Source organism: Chenopodium quinoa, unplaced genomic scaffold, assembly GCF_001683475.1.
Source record: "Chenopodium quinoa cultivar QQ74 unplaced genomic scaffold, ASM168347v1, whole genome shotgun sequence".
NCBI lineage: Eukaryota > Viridiplantae > Streptophyta > Magnoliopsida > Caryophyllales > Amaranthaceae > Chenopodium > Chenopodium quinoa.
In genome coordinates, this window is record NW_018744502.1 from 7570439 (window position 1) to 7581147 (window position 10709).

At 33.0% G+C, this 10709-nt stretch overlaps 2 long non-coding RNA genes across 2 annotated transcripts; one reads left to right on the forward strand and one right to left on the reverse strand.

Moving 5' to 3' along the window:
- The first annotated feature begins 2144 nt into the window (after positions 1 to 2144).
- LOC110698130 lies at positions 2145 to 5445 on the forward strand. Its single transcript, XR_002506670.1, has 2 exons — positions 2145 to 3143; positions 4026 to 5445. It is a non-coding gene; the product is annotated as an uncharacterized LOC110698130 (long non-coding RNA).
- Positions 4517 to 8340, reverse strand: LOC110698129. Its single transcript, XR_002506669.1, has 3 exons — positions 7981 to 8340; positions 7615 to 7673; positions 4517 to 4609 (listed from the first exon to the last, which is right to left on the reverse strand). It is a non-coding gene; the product is annotated as an uncharacterized LOC110698129 (long non-coding RNA).
- Positions 8341 to 10709: the final 2369 nt, after the last annotated feature.

Below are 10709 nucleotides of genomic sequence, written 5' to 3' on the forward strand. Positions count from 1 at the left end.
TTTTTCTCGGACTTTTACTTTCAACGGATTTTATTACAACAACTGCGACACATGTTGGATTAACCTAATTGAAATGTCACATAGGTACATTTATCTCTCGAAAATGACTAGGTTTTTTTTTTTTTTTTTTTTTTTTTTGTAAAAATATCTTCTCTCTAAGGCTCTATTCTCTTTACTTACTTTCACTAGTTTTAAGGAAAAATGAGTTCCAAATATAAACCGTAGAGTAATAAATTTACATAAGTTTGGATATGTTAAGTTTAAGAAAAATAAGTTTTGATAGAGCCATAAAGGTTAATAAGGGCTAGAAAAGCTCAATTATATCCAAAATAGTTATCCTCAAGTTAGTCCATCCTAGACCAAATTATGACCTGTTCTTTTCAGCTTAATTTCAGTTTCAGTTCAATTCACTTCAGTTCAGTTCCTAATTTCTTTCTCTCATAAACAATCTAGTTCAGTTCAACTCAGCTCAGTAAATCATAAGTTCAAATCAGTAAAATTCAAGTGAATTGAACACACATCGATTTTTATTTTTTTTTCTAACATAGTAACATGATCGAGTTTTGAGATTATTTTGTACAGAAGTTTGAATAAAGTAAAAATCAAATCGATGTAACAAAATAAACATAATGAGTAAAAGATATAAAGTACACACTAGAGGGTAATTCAAATTTGATTGTAACCTATCCTGTCGATAATTCGGAATTTCGGGATTAATCCCCCTGTTACATCACATAGAGGTTTTACTCGTTTGGTGGGGGCATAGGATTTTATGGGTACAGGTTGGACATATTAAGACCATATGGGCAACTAGCTGATAGTTGTCCAAAGAATTAAAGAGAGTAATACTTGTTCCAACTGTTATCATCTTCTTCAATTTTACAGCCAGTGATGAAGATGTTTACGAAAGATGTACCCCCCATATTGCTGGAGTTAGTACGCTTATTTAATGGTCAAGTAAATAGTTGAGGGTACACAAATTTAGGCATAAAATTTACCTTTTTTTTTTTTTTATTCTTTAATTAGGATGATATTAAGCAATTATTTTAATTTCAGTATCACTGCTGCTTTGCTGGAGAGATTGTGAACTAATTAATCACCAAAAGAATCCTCAAATCATTTTGGCTCTACATTTATTTGGCCATTATTATGTACTTGTATGTTTGAATTATTATTATTAAAACTTATTAATAATTCAATCGTACTTATTGAGAGAATTACAAATCTATCAAGATCTCTCATGTAAACGTATTTTCTTTAGTATCGTAGGTAATAGTCAAACTTGTCATTGACATTAAAGTCAATGTGTAATGGAATATATGAGACGGAGGAGTCTTTGACATTAAAGTCAAAGGATAAAGAAAAATGTGAGATAGAGAAATATATGAATTTGTAAGTACAATTATACCGTGTTGATAATACGGAGTAATTCATAATTTATAACTCGTGTTTTATGTGATCTTGACTTTTTGTAATGGTCAAAATGTCACAAAAAAAAAAAAAAAAGTGATCTTACTTGAGAAATCAGTGTGACTCAATGCAATAAGGAATGAGACTAACCTTCTTAGAGCCATTAGCTGTTTGTATATGGTTCAATGAGGAGGACTTGGGTTTGTGGATTTGTGTGTTGATCTTGTTAATCTTGTCTTCCTACAACAATAAGAGAAATTCAATTAAGTTGATTGGATCCAAAAACTTGCATAAATCTAATAAGTTAATTCACATAAAAGTCAACTTTACTAACAAGCGACTTAATGAAATTCGTGGGGACATATGTAATGTATGCAAAATGTGTTGTTCAAAAGCAATGTTCATGTTATTGCACGCAAGAACATGAGCCTTTTTGAAATTAGAGGACTAAAGTAGTTGATTGTGTCTAGGGAATCAGCTAAAGAGCCATAAAGGAAAATAATGTAGACGACATACCTTATTTTTGTCCACCTTCAATTCAATTAACTAAGATAGTTGTCATCCAAGTTGTTAGTTTCATTTTTCAACTCGTTAAAAGGTTAAAAAGTTTTAGTTCTTATACTAATCCTGTTAAGAGAAGTTCAAACAGTTCTGAAACCCACTTGTTCCTGAAACTGATCTGACACAAAAATTCAGATTTCAAGCATGAAGAAGATAGGCCAAGCTAACCTTTAGAAATCTGGTATACATTTTGATATTTGGGAACTCCAATTTACAGCAAAAGCAGAAGCTGCTCCTAGATCTGTTGTATCACACTAACATTTGATCGTTAACTCTGAAAACTATCGAATAACATAGGCTGTCTATCAAACACTAAGAACGCAGTAATGGCATGGAGCATAAAATCCAGATGCTGCAATAAACTGATGTATAAGGGACATAGATCTGTTTCAATTTTATAAACTGATAACACCATATATAATGATAGAAGTTAAATCCTGGTATATCAGGAGCAGATATTACAATATGTCAGAATATTTTTTTTATGAAAAGATAAAAGGTATGGAGATCATCATCAGAACACAAATTTACATCATGTAGTTCTGATTGATAACCCCAACTTTTAAATTTCTGCAATCTAGTTTTACTCAAGTCAAAAAGATTACAACTAGAATAGCAATTTAATCACTCTACGAAAAGTTTTCAGCCATATACACTAGATAATAGATACCAACAGGTCCAACACTACTAAGACACTCAGGGAAAGAGACCGTAGCCACGAAATGTCCTCTCAAATCCATGAAACAGGCACTTCCTAGCTGATGTTCTTGACACTTTCCTACTAACCAACTTGTCATATCAGATGGTGATCGTCGATACTGGTATAATGGCTAATAAACATCTTAATCTCAACATTAGTGCTAAATGACAATATCATTGACCATACAAGTCCCTACTAACAGTATCAATCTACAGGTCAAGATCAGAAGGAAAGAAAATCCTACATATATGATTAACTGATTACTGCAGATAGGACGCATCATTTGGATGCTACGATTCTTAGAGAATCAAATCAGAGCTATAAAACACAAATTTTCCAGATTTTTGCTAGTGACAAAGTGCTTATGTTCAACATATGCATAGTAATATTGGCTGTAAATGGAGTCTAAACTTGATGACGTATGCTCTTAATAGGCACAGTATATCGCTGCCTTCATCAAGCAACCTCAGAGGTATGTAAGATATTTCTACACCCAGAAAAAATAGTTGTTTAAAACTTTTAAGAATTTTGCAAGTCTTTAAATTTTCACCACACCTAAGCTAGCTAGATTTTGTGGTTATATATTAGCACTGTAGGTGAATATAAACATTCAATCTCAGAATTTTCTTTTGCTTACAAAACTAAAATCGATTAACATGGGTCAAAGAGCTTGGTAACTACTTCTCAATACGCTTCTCCTGTCAACAAAACAAGACAAAGTGTGGCTTATTAGCTGCTGCGGTATTGAGTCTGAGCATACATCTACATTACTGAGTGTTTTATTTCTAAGTAATGCGAAGCAGCTATTATGTGCTGCTGACCAACTTGTCCGCTTTTCAGCCAGTAAGAGGGGAAAAAAAGGCTCAGAGGAAGAGTGCATAAGCCTCTTCAATATATCATAGTAGACTACTATGATTGTCAAGCATTTAAGCTGGCTGCATGCTAATGACTGGATTAACTACTCTGTTTTTTGAATCAAATACCTTTAAAATTAAAAATAAAGAACAAGTTGATTTAATTCAGTATCACACCCAAGTCCTAATACACACAGAAGACCTAGCCCAGTGACAGGCATGTATTGTCAAGATCACAAGTATGTGAATTTGAGTTCAATGGCAATTAATTCTGATACACAGGCTCAATTGCTTTGGCGCACTACTCGAACCAAATACAGGAACTTACATTTTTTCCCCATGATCTATCAAAGGGTATCACTACTTGTCCACTTTGTCTTTCTTTTAAGCATTTAGGTCTTCCCTTTGTACATATTAATGTATAATATAAAATCAAAACTTCTACAAGGACTTTATCCAAGACAAACCATGATGGCAACCTAACTCTCTATTTCCTGCAGCCACTCTAAATGTGAAGCAGAGAGTGTGTAGATTGGTAACTAAGGAAATGGAAAGAAATTATGCCCAACTTCCAAGCTGGTGACGGTACCTCCAAACAACGGCAAAAGAATTAAAGAAGAATGGGATTGTGACACTGAGCAATGGGAAGAGAGGGAACAAAGTGAAGGAATTTTTGTGCCAAAGAAAATAAATAGAGGAATAGCAGGCCCTCTTCTTTATGGAATTAGGCCCTCAAAATATCAAATATACGTATAGCCGTATACATATGGTAAGGAAAGTGACTTAAAAGTACTGCAATGGAGCATGATAGAGAACCCTACTAAAATGAGCATAACCTCATTGTTTGACTCAAGCAAGATCGTGAAGTCTTGGTACACAATGACGTGTTCAGTCCCAAATTGGCAATAGCATCAAACTTATACCTCTGTATCAAACAGCTGTACATTAATAAGTTGAGGATATCCTAGAATTGTGTCTAGTCACCCTGAGAAGAATGTGATGAAAACAACTCGTGGCATTATATGATGAAGACCGACATTATATGATAAAAACCCAAGTTGAGCCAAGGCTGGAACTGCACCACCTGGTAAATGGAAAATCAAAGTTACTCAAGTTGAGAGTAAGGATAGAATTAAGACAAATGAAGGCACCAAGCCACCAAGTGCAAATAGTAATAACTCAAGGATGAACACAAACAGAAACACAAACCAATCATAACCAAGTTACCAAGGTTTAATAATGTTGGGACAAAGAAGGCATGAACCCAAAGCCACTAGCCACTAGCCACCAGCTACCAGAAACAATACAACCATTATCAAAGGGCTGAACACACCAACAAGATTCAGAATAGTATAGCTGTCATAGTGTCATATGCTACTCAAGTCAGCTAAATTACAAGCAAAATTTCGACCAACTTCCAATGTATTTTTTCATCTAGCAACAAAATCCAGAAGAGGTCCGAACTGAATCCTTTTTATCAACTGCAGAACTACTATTTTAAATCTTTGTCTTCTTTTCCTTGAGTGCAGGATTACTACTTGCAGTTGAGAATGTGGTTTTGTTGAAGGAATCTGATATAAGGTAAAGCACTGGATAGGGATTTCAGGGATAGCCTATAGCTGGGAGAGAAAATGGAAAATGGTAGCTAGATCTATCAAAGGGAAAACAGCAGAGAAAACTCTCTACTTGGTCTTCCAATTGGGCTTGTCTGACGTATCATTGTATCAAAAGGTTTGGGGTGCACTGAGGCAATCAAGACCCTTCAACACCTTTTGATTAGCCCATAATTTAACACCATTTAGTTGAATATTGGGATGCAATTGCATGTTTTGCACTTGAATCTCATATATTTTGATTACTTGTGTACAATGTCACGATTATTCTGTGATCTAGATAATTTTGAGCACCGATAAATGAATACAAGAATCGCATGACATATTATAGACCAAAAACACGTTATAATTAAGGAAGATGCAAAGTGGTATCAAAAGATAAACAAAGACTACAAATGTCACACTATTTTGTCCCTATCTTTATATTTACAAATGATCTTGCTGTAAGGCCAATTAGGATGGAAAGTAGAGCTTAACTCAGTGCTTAAGAGCTTTCCAGTGAAGCTTTCTAATGATATACTTTAGTCTAAGATTCTCAAACAAAGCTTTAATTTAAAATTATGGGCAACGTGAACATCCATGCATTTCCTAATTGCATCCAGAATTCCAGACCACCTTGCACAACTGTGCCATACGAGCCGAACTCAATCCTTGTTTACAGCATTGCTAAGTCAGTTTATATGTTCTAAAGACCTGCAAATATTTCCTTAACCCAATTTTAGAGGACAACCATTATTATTATTATTATTATTATTATTATTATTATTATTATTATTTTCATATAATAATTTATGCTTAAGTTTTGGGGACTGAATTTGGATGATCTATATTTTCTGTAAGATTCTCCACAGTTAACTAAGTTTTGTACTCTCTCTCTTTTCTTGCTTTTTTTAAACGACGTTTTCTTTATGCTTTGTTTTACATCTTTAACTACGCTAGAGTGATTTATTAATCTAGGCATTCTAGGGTATGGCTAACCCTAACTATTGATTTGATTGCATGATTAGTGAATATCTAAATTTATTAGATTAAATGTTCTTGCTTATTTAATTCATTTGTATTATGAATACTAGATTAAGTATTACTATCAGAATGAATCTTTACGTCTTAATTACAATAAGAATTGTATCTAGATGGATTGTGTTGCATTAAAATGAAAAAAAAAGGCATAAATTTCTCTATTAGGGCATTGGGTATGAGGGATAGGGATGACAGGGATGCAAACGAGTAATAAGGATAGAATATTGATAGATTGAATAAGGATATAAGTGGTTTCCTTTGATCGGTATAAGTTGATAATAATGGTGGTATAAGTAACAAGATCATTAATATTAATATACCCTTAATAACACTCCCTATCTCTCCTTCTTCCTTTCTTTTCATTAATATGAAGTATACCCTTAAATAAATAGCCCTTTCATATTTCTTCCCCTTATGAGGTTTTGTCCCTAGCCCTATCCCCTATAACTCCCACCCTCCATAAGTCCATAATAAAACACAAATACTTAGGCCTTATTCTTTTGAACTGGATGGGTTTGAATTAGACCAAATGGAATTAAATTTCCAAGAGAAAACTAACTAGACTAGACTGAATTGAACGGAAAAGAAAAACTAAAAAAAAAAGGTCCAATATAGCAAGTCCTTATTCTTTTACCACTTCATTATCCTTAAACCTCATCCCCTATCCCCCTAAATAAACAACCCCTATGGAAAAAGCAATCTGAATTGTCAGGAAACTAAGGTGTTATACTTAAATTCTTAAAGCTGCATGAGTCCATGAGATTAGGTGTGATTGCACATTGGGGAAGCCATAGATACTCGGAAGAGGTTTATTAGCCTTTGGTTTAGCTAATTGGGTTAGCAACAAAAAAAATTATCACTTTGAAAGTCTAACAAGGCTTGGCATTCACACAAGCACACCAACATAAAAGTTGTAATTCTTAGAAACATGCCATAAAGGCCCGACAAAACAAAATATTAAGTATAACATGCTGCCTAAAGCCCATTATTATTCATCCTCTTTGCTTTTAAATCACAAAATGCAAAGCACCCAACTCCATATTCCCAATACAAAAAAAAAAAAAAAAAAAAAAAAAAAAAAAAAAAAAAAACAAGAAATTGCTGTTAGACCTATAAACAAGACAGTTTGATTGGTTTGGATCATGTGATTTCCTTGCAAGGTCATAAACTAAAGCTTGAAACTTAATAATTGAGGTTATTTTATTTGTAGTTCTAACCAGCAAACGGACCATTTCAAGCTAATAAACTTTCAGCTTTCTCATTCATATTTTATAACCCAATTCAATTATACCATCTTTTAGTCATTATCAATAATGAATGTTCAATTAGAGCTACATTTCCAGCATATCAATATAACAATTTCATATTTTAGTCAATACATGTTCATTTTCAGTTGCATCATAACATAACAAACATCAAAAATCAAGCAAATTAAAATAAAGCAAAGATATTTTACCATAATTAAATGCATAGAATGCACTTGTTGTCATGTTGTGCCACCAACAGCAGATCAATCTGAAATAGTGAAATTATTTACAAAATTAAGGCAGATATTGAACCATTTAATTAAATTCAAAGATAAAACTATAAATAAATAAATCAATTACTGAATAAAGGAAATTTTTAAAATATTTAATCTAAAATTTTGAAAGCAATGTGAATGTCTATATTTTGAAAGCAACATAAGGCACAATCCAACGGCTAGTTTACTGTATTTCTCCCAAAAAAAAAAAAAAAAAAAAAATCAATTGAAAAGTGAAAGCTAAAATAAACCGAAAAAGAATTAACTTTTTTTTTTATTATTACTAATATTTATGTATACCATATCTTTGAAAAGATGAACATTGCAATGTAGAAATGGAGAGGAATCAAGAACTTGGAATTTGAAGGATTCGTCGACATTACACCTTCTATAAACCCTAATTCCTCTTTTGTTGCTGATTTGCCGCCTTTGATGAGAACTGTCGAACTAGTGGTTTACTTTGGACATTTGGTACAAAAAATGCTTGTTTATGCAACCACAATTCAATTACGGAGTACAGAGTAACATAACGTGCTAGTCAGTAGTCACACTATGGTCCTGTTCGGCATAACTAGTGAAGCGGTAACTTTAAACAGTCAAGAAACAGGTAGCTATCGGTATAACAAGCAGCTATCAATTAATAGTAGGGAGTGAGTAGTAGACTAGTAGTAACTTCTAACTAGCGGGTGAGTGAGTGGCAAATGAAGCAATTGAAGTACTAAGGGCTTGTTTGATATCAGTTTCGATTTTTAGTTTCATTTTTTTTGAAAACCAAAAACCAAAATGAGAAAACAAAAAAAAAGTATTTTCACTTTTCAGTTGTTAATTTTTAAAATTATCATGATTTTAATATGTTTAAATAATTTTTGATACATTATGGGACATATATCATATACTTTTAAAACCCAAAAAAAACAGAAAAACACAACAATGTCATACGAATCCTAAAGTATTAGAGTATTGTTTTACTTGTAAAAAAGTAACCAAAATTTTCAAACGCTACCTGTTAGAGGTTGCCCCAGTCAATCACGTTGATTAACAAAATATTGTAAAATCGGCCCCTCTTGTGGGTCAGCTTTGCAATATAATACACTTTTTATGTTTTTTTCTTTTTTTAAAAATAAAAAAAAATAAAAAAAAAAACACTTAGATCTAACATCACCATTCACGAGGGACAAACCACCACCATTCTGTCTACTCCCTATCATCCCGCCGATCATCTCTCATCACGAAGTCACTGCACTACCATTATTATCCCTCTGTCATTTCACCGGTCAACCATGAACCTCCCCAATCATCTCCATCTTCTCATGTTCGTCAGCCGCCATCATTATCACAACTCCGTGTTCCTCTCTGAAAGGTCCTCTCTGCATCCCTCTTCTTCTTCCTCCCTCAATAACCACTCCAGCGTCGCTTCGTAGCGGTAACAAAAAGATACCCTAGTAGCAAAAGGGTGTAAACTAGGGTCATATCAAACCCTTAGGGTAGCATCTTCTTCACGGAAGCAATTTTAACACCTTAGATGGTGTGGTGTGGTGGTGGTGGTCTACAATTGAGATTTCATGGAGGAAGAAGGTGGGTTGATGTAATGGAAGAATGGAGAATGGAGGAAGAAAGGGATGAAACTTACAAAACTATCCCTAATTAAACAAATAAAATATCCCATATACCCCCTGATTTACATTGCTTGTTAATCAGACCGATCAACTAGTATTTCCTCCTACATGCTATCTTTGAAACGTCACAATTTTTAACATTTGAAAAACTTACCAAAACATTACCTCTAACGCTTACCTCTATCAAACCAATACCTCATCGAACACTCTTAAATTGGTCAAAACACTAAGTTGGTTAAAAAAAAACTAACCAGTACATCAAACGCTACCACCAAACAAGGTCTAACTCAAAATATAAAAGGGCAAATTATAAAGAACATGGACTAATGAACACATAGAAGGGTGTAAGACATAATAATTATACTTCATACATATATACATTTAAAAAAAATCATAAAATGTATTTTTCAAACCCCGAATAGACATTTAATTTGTTAAAAATCAAGATCATAATGAAAATGCATAGAATTTTTAAAAAAACACATTTAAACCTAAATAGCATATACTTTATGTTGAAAGAGCATAGATTGTCATTTTAACCAAGTGTATCATGAGCACTAAGCTCTTGAGTGCACCACCTAACTGGTAAATAGCTAAAAAGTGCATTCTAGAGTTTGAATAAATTCAATTGATCTCTATTTTATGCAAAACACATAATTCTATCATTTTTTTTTCATAATGGCCAACTTACACTTATTAGATATTATAATGTGTTACATCATAAAACACCATTAACATGTAAGAGGTACCTTTGCGATGTCACTAAATGTCACATCTATCCTATCACAGAGGCACTCAATATTGATATTTTAGAATTCATTTTCTCAACACTTTACTAAATTCAATGGCTTATTTAAGAATGAAATGGCTATTATTGGATTCATCTGATGGGATTAAGGTAACTTTGACTCTTCTTGTATGCAATACTTTTGAGGTTGACTCCATTCTTTCAATGGAATCCCAATGGATTGGAAAATAAATCAAGTTCTATTACTGAAAAGTGACAATTTAATTATCCTCATTATAAATGATCCCTTTTGAAACCCTCACATAATGGAGGAAAGCAATACCTTCTTTGAATATTTTTGAAGAACAAAATATTCAGAAAAGCAAGTAAAAGCAAGCTGATTTGATGGACAATGTGTCAAAATGCCTATGAAGAGGAAAGCTTGAACTTGAAGTAATTAATTAAAAAAAAAATCAGAGTTCTAGTAAGCAAATTAGAAAACTAATCATAATTATCTAAGTATGCTTAGTTGAGCTTTACAAAAACTACTTATAGTCCAAAAACTTGAAACCCATAAACTAAGAAAATCGCTTCCACAAAACCTTACTTGAGTAGACCACGCAACCTCACATGTGTAAAAGAGGGTTGAAAGTCTTTTTAAAGCCGTTGTGCTAAAGGAAATTGGC